Genomic DNA, 11,693 nt, shown 5'->3' with positions numbered 1-11,693 from the left:
TCCTTCCTTCCTTCCTTCCTTCCTTCCTTCCTTTTTTCATTCTTTTTTTTCCCATCACCATATCTCCCCTATGCCCTCTTACACCTCCATCCACTCCCCTTCCCTGCCACAATCACCACACTATTCTTCATATCCATGAGTTCTTCCTACCCGCCCCCCCTGCCCCCACCCAGCAGACTGCCTGTTCTCTATGAGACTGTCTCTATTTTGCTTGGTAGTTAGTTCAGTTTGATCATTAAATTCCACTTATGAGTGAAATCATATGATACTTGTCTTTCTCTGACTGACTTATTTCACTAAAATTCTACTTCTGGGAATTTATCCAAAGCAACCCAAAACATGAATTCAAAAGAATATGTGTACTCCTGTGTTCATTGCAGCATTATTTATAATAGTCAAGATTTGGAAGCAGCTCAAGTATCCATCAACAGATGAGTGGATAAAATAGCTGTGGTACATTTACACAATGGAATACTATTCTGCTTTAAGAAGGAAGAAAAATTTACCCTTTGTGACAGCATGGATGGACCTGGAGAAGAGATGTTTCTTAATATGCTTCAGAATGTGGATTTCTTTGATGAAAGACTACAACTCAGGTTAAACAAAGTATGCCTAAAAAGAAATAGAAAAGGAACTTCTACATTTAAATGAAGACTATTTAATAAAATTTCATTTGGAGGCTCTGTGTTCATTTAATCAATGCTGCCGTTACTCAATTATTAAAACTTACCTAAAGAGTCACTTTAAAAAAAGGATTAAAAAAATGTCCCAAAAGGAACGAGTGAGAAGAATTCCACATTTAGAGATAGAAAGACTTTGGCCTAAATTTCAGATTCACCATTTACTAGGTCAGTGAACCAGACTAAGTCACCCAAGTGGCCAAACCAGTTTCCTCATCTATAAAATGGCAAGAGCGGTGTAGCCACCTTTTCTAGAGGGATGAGGGTAAAATGAGATCATGCCCATGAAGTCATGTAATTAATTCCCAGGCAAGTCACATGCAAAGAATTAGCAACGAAGAGGACAAAGATATAAAAAGGGGGACATCTGTAATTCAACAATAAAGATAAATTTTAAAAAAGAAGAAAAAGAGCACCTCCTATACTAAAACCAAAACAAAACAGATTTAGATTCTGATAAATACATATGTATTGTCATCTCTAGAGTAACCACTAAAATAATATGAACAGAGTACAGCTAACTCGAACAACCCGGGTTGCTAGGCGTGTCAACTACTGTGCAGTCCAAATTTGAGTGTAGCTTTTGACTCAACAGTAGGCCCTTCGCATCCATGGAGTCAACGCCTGCATACAAAGGGCTGACTGTATTTATTGAAAAAAAAATCCACTTATAGGTGGAATCTATACAGTCCAAACTAGTTGATGAGAAAAAAGAACTCATAGAATATTTTTAATCCAAATGAAAACACAAAATTAGTGAAATCAAAACATGGAAAAAATTGGACATAAAAATTTAACATAGGTATACAGTTAATATATCAGTGCTTACATTAGATGTAAATAAAGTAAATGAGACAATTAAGACATGATTTTCAGATGATAAAAAAATAAAAATCCATCTGTACACTATAAGATACATCTAAATTTTAAGAATACATGAATATTGAAAAGAAAATAATAGAAATACACACACACATGCACGAGTAACAACTAAAATGAAGCCAAGGCAGCTATATGAGACAAAATGGATTTTAAGGCCAACATCATTACCAGAAATAAGCAGGGTCACTTTTTTGAGGCTCTAGGCAGGACACCCTAAAACATCCTGCTATGGCATATTGATTACTTTGAATTAAAGTTACTTGACAAGGGGCCGGTGCCAGAAGGGAACCTCACCCTCCCTTGTGTGCTGGAATGCAGGAAATGAATCTTCCATGTGACAGTGTCCTCCCTGTACCAGGAAGACACCCCCTTTTTGCCAGAGTTAAACAACTCAGGGCTTAAAAGTCTGTTTAATTAAATCTTACTGCCTCTTTTCTAATTTACTATTTTGTTTAAATTCTTCATAACGAATACCCAAACCTTTCTTAGATTCCTTTCTAGTGAGCACTAACTTTTTATTTTTTGTCCTGTCAATTTTTCACAAGTGTATTCATTCTTTGTCTAAAAAGCATAAAAGGGTACCTGGTTTAATCATCTCTTTGAGCCTCATTTTATTATCTGAGTATCATATTGTGGCGATTATCCTGTGCAGACATATCAAATTGGTTTTTCTCTTGTTGATCTAATGTTTTATCCACTTTATTATTTTATTACTAGTCCAGCTGTAGAACTAAAGAAGGGTAGAGCTGGGGAATTCTCCCCCTTCCTGAGAACCTTATGGTGACAAATATTTAATTCACTGTGAAGATATAACTTTTACATTTATGTATAGAATATGCATTTGAATTTATATAATTACATATTCTCAAATACATAAAACATAAATGAGCAAAACTACAAAGAATAATTAGACATATCAGAGTGAGAGATTTTACCATACTGCTCAGTAATTGATAGGAGATTGGACCAGATTGAAGAAGAACCAATTAGTGAGGACAGAGGATTGACCGAAACAATGAACAACTTGACATGATAGACATAAAAAGACATTGCAACTAATACCTTTACCATATTTGGGTGTTTTTTTCAATCACACAAGAAACATTTACAAAAAATGACCATGAATTGGCCCAGCATCATTAATTGAATTATTTAATTTTAAAGTGCTGAAATCATACAAGTGTGTTCTCTTACCAGAATGGGTGGTGTGACAGACATAACAAGGCTTCTGTTAATCCCATGGAAAACTTTGAAGCTGCAATAGGCCTCAGAGTTGTCCTAAGTTGGGGTGAGAGGCCCAGGCCTTTATACCCACACAAACCAGTCATCAGAAGTGGGATGCCTGAAGAAGGCAGAGTGACCTTGGGCAGGACCACAGAGATATCTCTGGAGAAGGCCAGAAGCTAAGGTAACAATCTTCTCAGCAGCTGAGGGGATGTGTCCTTCAGTTCCTGGTGGCATTGAACAGCATCTGTGATAGGTAACTAAAATCCCAGTATGTTCCTAAAGTAATAAATGCATGTATAAATAACCAATTGCTTTGAACCCATTTGTTGATTCTGATGAAACAAGGATGAAATTTTGAAGGACTTGTGAAATACATGGGGCAGAAGACATGAATAAGGACACACCCAATATGGACAGCTATAACCCAAAAGAGGTATACTATCCGAATAAAGGCAAACCTACCCAACTCACTCATACTTTTGCAGCTCCTCACTCAAATTGTCTTGTTGCTGAGCATAGGAAGGTGGTGATAAAAGAATTGGAGGCACTGTAACTCTGAAGTCATGATAGATTTCCAGACTAGATTTACACTACGTGTTTTTTTGTTTGTTTTTTTTTAAATCAGGAGATTCATTATTGAAAGCAGTTCCACTGGGAGTGGAAGAAGAAAACTTACATCTTCTATGTAGAAATACACATTTATCCCTATCTCACAAATAATATAAATGATTTTAAAGGCAATAAGCAGTGTACAGCCCATGTAAACAAAGCCCACAAGAAAAGAGGACAACATGAGAGAGAAGCTTTAGAATCAACTCAGGGCAAAAGGAGACCAGCTAAGAGTCCAAACACTGGAATTGTGCAGCATAGAATTCTGAGATTAAAAACAAACTTGAAAATTTCTTCAGGGCACAGGAAACTACAAATGTAACTAAAGCGCTGTGAAAACCAATCAAGTGAAACTTCTAAAAAGAAAAAAATATGCAATAATTATAATTAAAAGTGTCATGGGTGGGTTTGATAGCATTATAGACATAGATGAAAGAAAGTGAATAAACTGGAAGCAAGTTAAATAAATTTTGCACCATAGATAGAAAAATAGATTGAGAATATAAACTGAGGGTTCGAGAGTCTTGTACAATGGGATAAGAATGACTCACGTAAGGCTGCTTGAAGTGTCAGAAGAGAGAATGTAAGGAAGTTATGTTTGAAGAGAGAGTGGCTAAGAAAGAGCTAGAGCTGATAAAGGATACCAACCCATGTATACACAAGAAGCCTGGAGAATCTAAATCAGAATAAATTAAAAGCCATCTTCACACAGGCCAACCAAACTGAAAATACAGAACATCAAAGAAAAAGTCTTGGATGGGTCTCATAAACATAGTACTAGATGAGAGAAGCAAAACAGAAAGAACGTACACAGAATACCTCTATTCGTATAAATTAAAAAAAACAAATATTCATGGACGCATGTATAGGTGGTAAAACTATAAAGCAAGCAAAGAAATAATGATTACAAATGGCAAGAGGGTGACTATCTCTATAAGAAGGGAAAGAATTCTGTTGAGAAGCCAGCAGGAGGGGAGTAGAGATGCTGGAAAACATTCTATCTCTTGACCTAGTTGGTGGTTAAATGGGGTTTTGTTATATAATAATTCCTTAAAGGATGTATTTATGTTTAATATATATATTCATGTATGTTATCCCTCCATTAAAAATAAAACATACTAATTGACTTCCACTAAATGAAATAAAATTGTCCTGAAAACAGGACAATTTAAATTTCTGTAGTTCTTATTCAGGTTTAGTTTTGATTTCCCCCCAGCCTGTCAAGTGTTAATAGGGCATTTGGTTTAATGGGGTATAATAGCTTATAAACAATTAAATGAATCACTCATTTCTAGTTAACATCACTACATAATGCTTCATTCCATTTTAACATTACAATTAAGACCATACAAGCAAAATAATTCTGAAAATTTAAGACGAGATTGTGTGTATTGAGACATACTAGGAAGTAGAGAAGAGTAGTAGGTTTGTTCAGATGATGATTATTTTAATTTAATTTTTGACGTGTTTATTTAAGCTTCTGGTAAAACATACAGATGGAAATGTTCAGTGGGCAGCGGTGGATGCCATCCAAGACTCAGAGGAGATTGTGGAGACATAGGTCTGTTTGTAAACCATCTGTTGAGAGGTCATCTGTATTACTTTGTTACGGGTTGCTATCACAAACTGCTGGCACCTTGATCTATTTTCTCCCAGGTCTGGAGGCTAGAAGTCTAAGTAGGATCAAGGTGTCGCAGGTTGGATCCTTCTGAGGGCTGTGAGGGAAGGCGTTGCTTCAGGCCTCTGTCCTTGGTCTGCAGATGACCATCTCTACCTGTGTCTCTACATTGTCTTCCCTGTGTACGTGGCTGTGCTCAAATTTCCTCTTCTTACAAGAATACAAGTTATATTCAATAAGGGTTTAGCTTAATGATCTTCTTTTAATTTAATTACCTCCTTAAAAATCCTGTCTCTAAATATGGTTACATTTTTAGGTACTGGAGATTAGGACTTCAACATATGAATCTTTGAGGGGACACAATTCATCCCATAACACTATTACCTTTAAAAGGGGAGAGTATGAGATGGCCAATGCAGAGGGTATACTGGAAAAAGAAGGGTCTGGAAAATATCCATATTAATAAGAGATAGAAGAAAGGACAGGTTGAGAAGATAGTTTAAAGCAGGAGGTAATCAGTGGAATCAAAGGGACAGACCATTGAATAAGGATCTATGCGGATTGAATAAAGCAAATGAATGAGGTCATGCAGCCCTATATGGTGACCATTTAGAGAACAGTTTATAGAATGGAAGGCTGATTGAAGTGGGTAGAGGAGTATGTCCAATAAGAAGGTGCAATGGGAATGGAAAGATAGCAATGAATGTTCGGAAGTAGAAGAATAAACTTGGAAAGAAGCAATTGACATAGTAACGTGGGGGTAATCATGTAGGACCAATGATAGATGATCTTTAAAATTATGGCTTTAGATTGAGCACAAACTATTTCAATGATACAAATGGACACAGAAGACACAGACATAAAGCTTTCATTGTCAGGAATATGGCTCACCACAGATTTCTTTATCAAAAGAAAGCCAGGATTCAAAGATGCTCAAAATCTTGACAACATTTCTTGTTTACTTTCATAAAATCACTATCTTATGAGTCTATTATAACATTACCAGTTTCTTCTGCCTACTAAATAAACTACTTTAAAAAATTCAGTAAGTTAAATTGGAGGTGGTTATTTACCATAGAAAATTATTTATGCACATATATCTAATGTTAAGTATTATTTATATGTAAATAATTATATCCATTTAAATAACATTTATTAAAAAATGTAATTGTATTCTTATTTCCCTTGGTATGAAACTTCCCTTATAACAAACATTTTCTCATTTTCAGAAACTCAATTTCCCAATGCAATTTCAGATCATAACATATAAGAAAATAGGGAACTTTTTGTTCCACAATCCAAACAGATACTGTTAAACATTTTCTGTGTTTCCTTCTGGTACAAATGCTATTAAAAGAACAAACTATCTTGCTCATACTTGTGCCATTGTTCTTTTGACTGTTGATCTTTCCTCTGACAGTGAATCGTTAGGTGTACAGACACTTAAGCCACATCCTTTTAAATCAAGAAGGAAACATTCGACGATTGTTCTTTTGATGGATATGCTTTTAATCTATGTACATCAGTTATGCAGTATATTTTTTTGGTATTAGTAGATGATTTTATTTTATTGATATACTACTGCCAAAGAGTTAAAGTGCTTAATTTACTTGTAAAAACAAGCTACCCAATAAAAAGTTTCAGAAAATAAAACAGTCTGCCTCCTAGAAAAAATATTTTCCTTTTAGGAATCACATTTAACATTTGCTAAGTTTATCGTTTTAATTGTTTGTAAAATGCTTTTCTCTTATAATGCTATCAATGATGGAGACTTTGAAATCTTAGAAGGTGAGAAGAATAACCTACAGTGAAATCCTTAGAGTGGTTTGAGGAGGAAAGAGGCACTAGACTTCCACAGTTGTGTCTATTTTGGGGAGTCTCGGGGGCACACTTTGTAAATTATATGGATGTTAATCTCTGGGTTGTACACCTGAAACAAATAGAACATTATACGTCAACTGTAATTAAAAAAAAGAATTATTTAAGAAAATAAGTTATGGAAATGAGAAAAAATCAGCAAGAGAAGAATAAGAGGAAACAGCAAATGAGATAGGAAAAAAACAAAACAACACAAAAACCCTGGAAATTGCAGAAGTCAGAGTGTAACAAGAAGGAAGAATTAATCAACTATGTGTTAAATGTTAAGAGGTCAGTGAAACCAGGACTGGAAACTGACTGTTGGATTCCATTGTCCTTGACAAGAGCACATTTTGTGTAATGCAATGATTGAGTGAAAACTTGATGGGAGTTGAGTTAGTCATGAGATAATGAGAAGTCAGGAAGTGGAGGCAATGAGCACAAGTAACTTTGTGAAGTTTCATCATTAAGGGGAGCAGAGAAATTTGTAGAGAGAGCTGAAAGGGAAGTGAGTTCAATGGTTTTTAAAAATAAAAGCTTTATTGCCCAGCAGGTATGGCTCAGTGGTTAAGCGTCAACTTATGAAACAAGAGGTCACGGTTTGATTCCTGGTCAGGGCACATGCCTGGATTGTGTGTTCAATCCTCAATGGGGCATGTGCAGGAGGCAGCTGATTGACGTTCCTCTCTCATCAATGTTTCTATCTCTCTATCCCTCTCTCTCTAAAAATAATCAATAAAAACATATTTTTAAATAAAATAAATGCTTTATTAAGGTATAATTCAGATACCAGGCAGTGTTTTGTTTTGTTATATTATTAATTTTTAAAGGAAGAGCAAATAGTGGAAGTGTTTATACTGTTGGGAATAATGCAAAAGGGGAGGGAAACCTTGATGATGAGAATAGAGATGAACAAATTACTGGCATAATATAGTTGGGTGGAATCCAGTACACAAATGGGAGGGAGCCTTAGATGGCAGCACAGAGAGTTCATCTGTATGAAGAAGGTAGGCAGAGTACATGGTACAAATACCAGTAATTAGGAATCTGTGAAGAAGGGAACTTGTAGTGTTTCTCTTTTGATGGCTTTTTTTTTAACTCAGTAAACTCGGAAGTGAGGTCATTAACTAAGAGGGAGGATGAGAAGGAGGTATTGGATAGTAGAGAAGAGAGAAAACATAAAGTAAAAGCAAGTGAAAGCAAATGGACTAGAAAATATAATTGCCTGGCTATTTTAAGGGCACACTTGGTAATAGATTTAAGAGAAATAAGTTAGCATGACTGTGTATTTTTACCCTGTCATATTCATCTACATGCAATATAGAGGGAAGGAAAAGAATTTCATTTAAGCCATGGTTGGGGTTTTTCCAAGCAAGTATAAGACAAAGCCAAGGAAGTTAAAAATTTATGCAAGGAAATAATGATAGAATTTAAACCATGTAAGAAGGTACCTGAATTGCTGAGAGGAGGGAAGCCAAAAGATAGTTGGAATTAGACTACTAGAATGAATGATCTGGAAAGAGAGAAGTTGGAGTTGAGACTTCAGCATGTTTGAAATTGCATTTGACTTTGTTCAAAATGCATTTTCCATCTAGAATCCTTCCCTGATTCTGCATGTCCAAGTCCCATTTATTTTTCTTGCTTCAGTCCTTAAAAACTATCCTCTCCATGATATTTTTTGTGTTTCTCAAGAAATCCCACCTTACCAGAATAGACATTTCTGCAAAGAGGACATACAGATGGACAATCAACATAAGAAAATATGCTCAATGTCAGAGAAATGCAAATTAAAACCACAATGAGATATCCCCTCACATCTGCCAGAATGCCTAATATGAATAAATCAACAAACAACAATTGCTGGCAAGGATGTGGAGAAAAGGGAACCCTTGTGAACTGTTGGTGGGAATGTAGATTGGTGCAGCTGTTGGGGAAAACAGTATTGAGTTACCTAAAAAAAAAAAATTAAAATAGAACTGCCTTATGACCCAGTGATTCCACTTCCGGGAATATATCTGAAGAAACCCAAAATGCTAATTTGAAAGAATATATGCACCCCTATGTTAATTGCAGCATTGTTAAAATAGCCAAGATTTGAAAGTAGCCCAAGTGTTCATCAGTAGAAGAGTGGATAAAAAAGCTGTGGTACATTTACACAGTGCAATACTACTTGCGTGTAAAAAAGAAGGAAATCTTACCCTTTGCAATAGCATGGATGGACCTGGAGAGCATTATCCTAAGTGAAATAAGCCAGTCAGAGAAAGACATGTATCATATAATTTCACTCATATGTGGAATCTAATGAATAAAATAAACTAACAAAATAGAAACAGACTCATAGATAGAGAACAGACTAACAGCTGTCAGAGGGAAGGGTGGTTGCAGGGCTGGATGAAAAAGGTGAAGGAATTAAATTAAAGAAAACCCACAAAACTCATAGACATAGACAACAGTATAAGATTGCCAGATGGGGAGGGTTCTGTGACCTGCATGATGGGGTTCAGGATCTGAAGACGGGGCCGACACACAAATGAAAATGCTATACAGGAAATATGAATTTAGAAGGCATTGGGGCCAGGGTGGGGGTTCTCTTTCATGGTGAGCACACTGACCTCTGGCCTGTTCGCTTTTTATTTACTTGAACACACATTTGCCCTTTAGCAATGCATACAGGCATATCAAAGGTAAAGTTTGGTAAACAGTAAAAAGATTATCAGGTTAGGGAATTGCAGCCACCATTGTCTCAAGAGATGAGGTGCTTAGCATCAGTCCATCAGCCTTCCGCGTTCCTTCGTGCACTCTCGTGACAGTATTGGCAAGCGGTGGCTTCCCGCAGGAGAGGTAGGAGAAAGTATAGGAGGGATAAATGGAGATGGAAAGAAACTTAATTTTGGGTTGGTGAACACACAATACGATATACAGATGATGTATTATAGAATTGTACACCTGAAAACTATAAAATTTTATTAACCAATGTCACCCCAATAAATTTGTTTAAAAAAGAAAAAAATTTGGTAAGAACAAAGAAAATAGTTTTCAAAGAGCAGCCCAGTGCTGGATAGCTATAAATCAGAGGGTTTGATGAGTTCAGAATGCTGCTAAATGGGGCATTCATGGACCAAGCCGAGCAAACCAAATAGTTCATGGACAAATAAAGACAGGAGCGTGCTCGGTGCCTGGTTTCCAGGCTGCCACTATCCCTTGGCACCTCACTCTGATGCTCACTCTCATTTGTCCTTTAGAGGCTACTTCCTTGGGAGGCTCAGTTTTCATTTGGTTGTTTTGTGACATTTCATTTTTGCTGTTTGTTTTTGTCTTCTGCAAAGTTCACAGCACAACTTAAATCTGAAAATAAAAATCTATTATTTTTAGTAAAAACAGAAAAAGAAAAAGAAATACCACTTTCCTAGAGCAGGAAGCATATGAATAAAAGCGTTCACTATCCACCTGTTTATTTCCTTTAGGTTATTCAGGAAATGAGTGGAGAGAATACACAGATGACTGTTTTCTCTTTAGCTACTGAAGTCTTTTCTTGGTAGTGATTGGTAGCAGAAATAAAGCAGATTCTCATCAAAGCGAGGGAGTTGGCCCTTCTATTTTTCAGGCCCACCTGGTTGGCACCTGGATTCCTGGATTGTTACTCCTCTCTTCCTTGCTTAGCACAGGCCAGACAGTCTCCTCTTAGACCCTAACTTGAACTTCCTCCCTTCACTCCGGAATACCTACATATATAATTCATGCATGGTTCTTTCTACTTAATTTTATTTTTGTCTTAAAACATTCTTTTTCTGACATTCTCATTTTCATGTCTTCTACTTATTTATATATTCATTATGAAGTTCATGATAAAAATGTATCTTGTTGGGGCATTATATATCTTGTGAATAATAATGCTATTACTATAACTGTGGTACATTTGTATACCTTAGTATGTTAGTACCTATACCTATATCTCTGTGAGGGTTATGCATTTCTCAAAATATCTATTGACATATCCTATGTAATAAAGTGCTAATATGCAATGGTCATCATGCCCTCACGCCGTCACACCATAACGACTAAGACACTCAACACTGGGGAGAGAGGAATGGGGACCAGCCAGGCTGTGGCCCAGGAAAGGGACAAGCCACCCGCCCCACGGTCCCAGGTGCCTGTGGCTGCGGCCCGGGTGAAGCCGCCAGCCCACAGTCCCCTGCTGCTGCGGCCGCCCTGGTGAAGCCGGCTGCGGCCCAAGTGGAGCCGCCAGCACACAGAGGGAGGGAAGCCTGGATCCTGGATGCCTACAACCGGCTGGAGGAGGGAATCCTGGGTCCTGGGTGCAGGGTGAGGCAGAGGCAGTTAGGGGCAATCAGGCCAGCAGGGGACATTTCGGGGTGATCAGGCTGGTAGGGGAGCAGTTAGGGGCTATCAGGCAGGCAGGCAGAGGTGGCTAGGGGCTATCAGGCAGGCAGGCAGAGGTGGTTAGGTACAATCAGGCAGGCAGAGGTGGTTAGGGGTGATCAGGCAGGCAAGCAGAGGGGTTAGGGGCGATCAGGCAGGCAGGCGAGCAGCTAGGAGCCAGCAGTCCCGGATTGCGAGAGGCAATCAGACATTCCCCGAGGGGTCCCGGATTAGAGAGGGTGCAGGCCGGGCTGAGGGACATCCCCCCATGCACAAATTTTGTGCACCGAGCCTCTAGTCAATAAATAAAGAGTTCTTTGTTTCAAGGTAACCTAATGTTTAAAACACGTTTGTTGTGAAGGCAGAGGCAATTGAAATATTTAATTATAATATTTGAGTTTCTTGAGGTATTAAGGCTTTTGCAATAATGAATAGGGGAC

Source organism: Myotis lucifugus, unplaced genomic scaffold, assembly GCF_000147115.1.
Source record: "Myotis lucifugus unplaced genomic scaffold, Myoluc2.0 scaffold_30, whole genome shotgun sequence".
NCBI lineage: Eukaryota > Metazoa > Chordata > Mammalia > Chiroptera > Vespertilionidae > Myotis > Myotis lucifugus.
The sequence above is the reverse complement of the archived record's forward strand: the minus strand, read 5'-3'. Positions refer to the sequence as shown.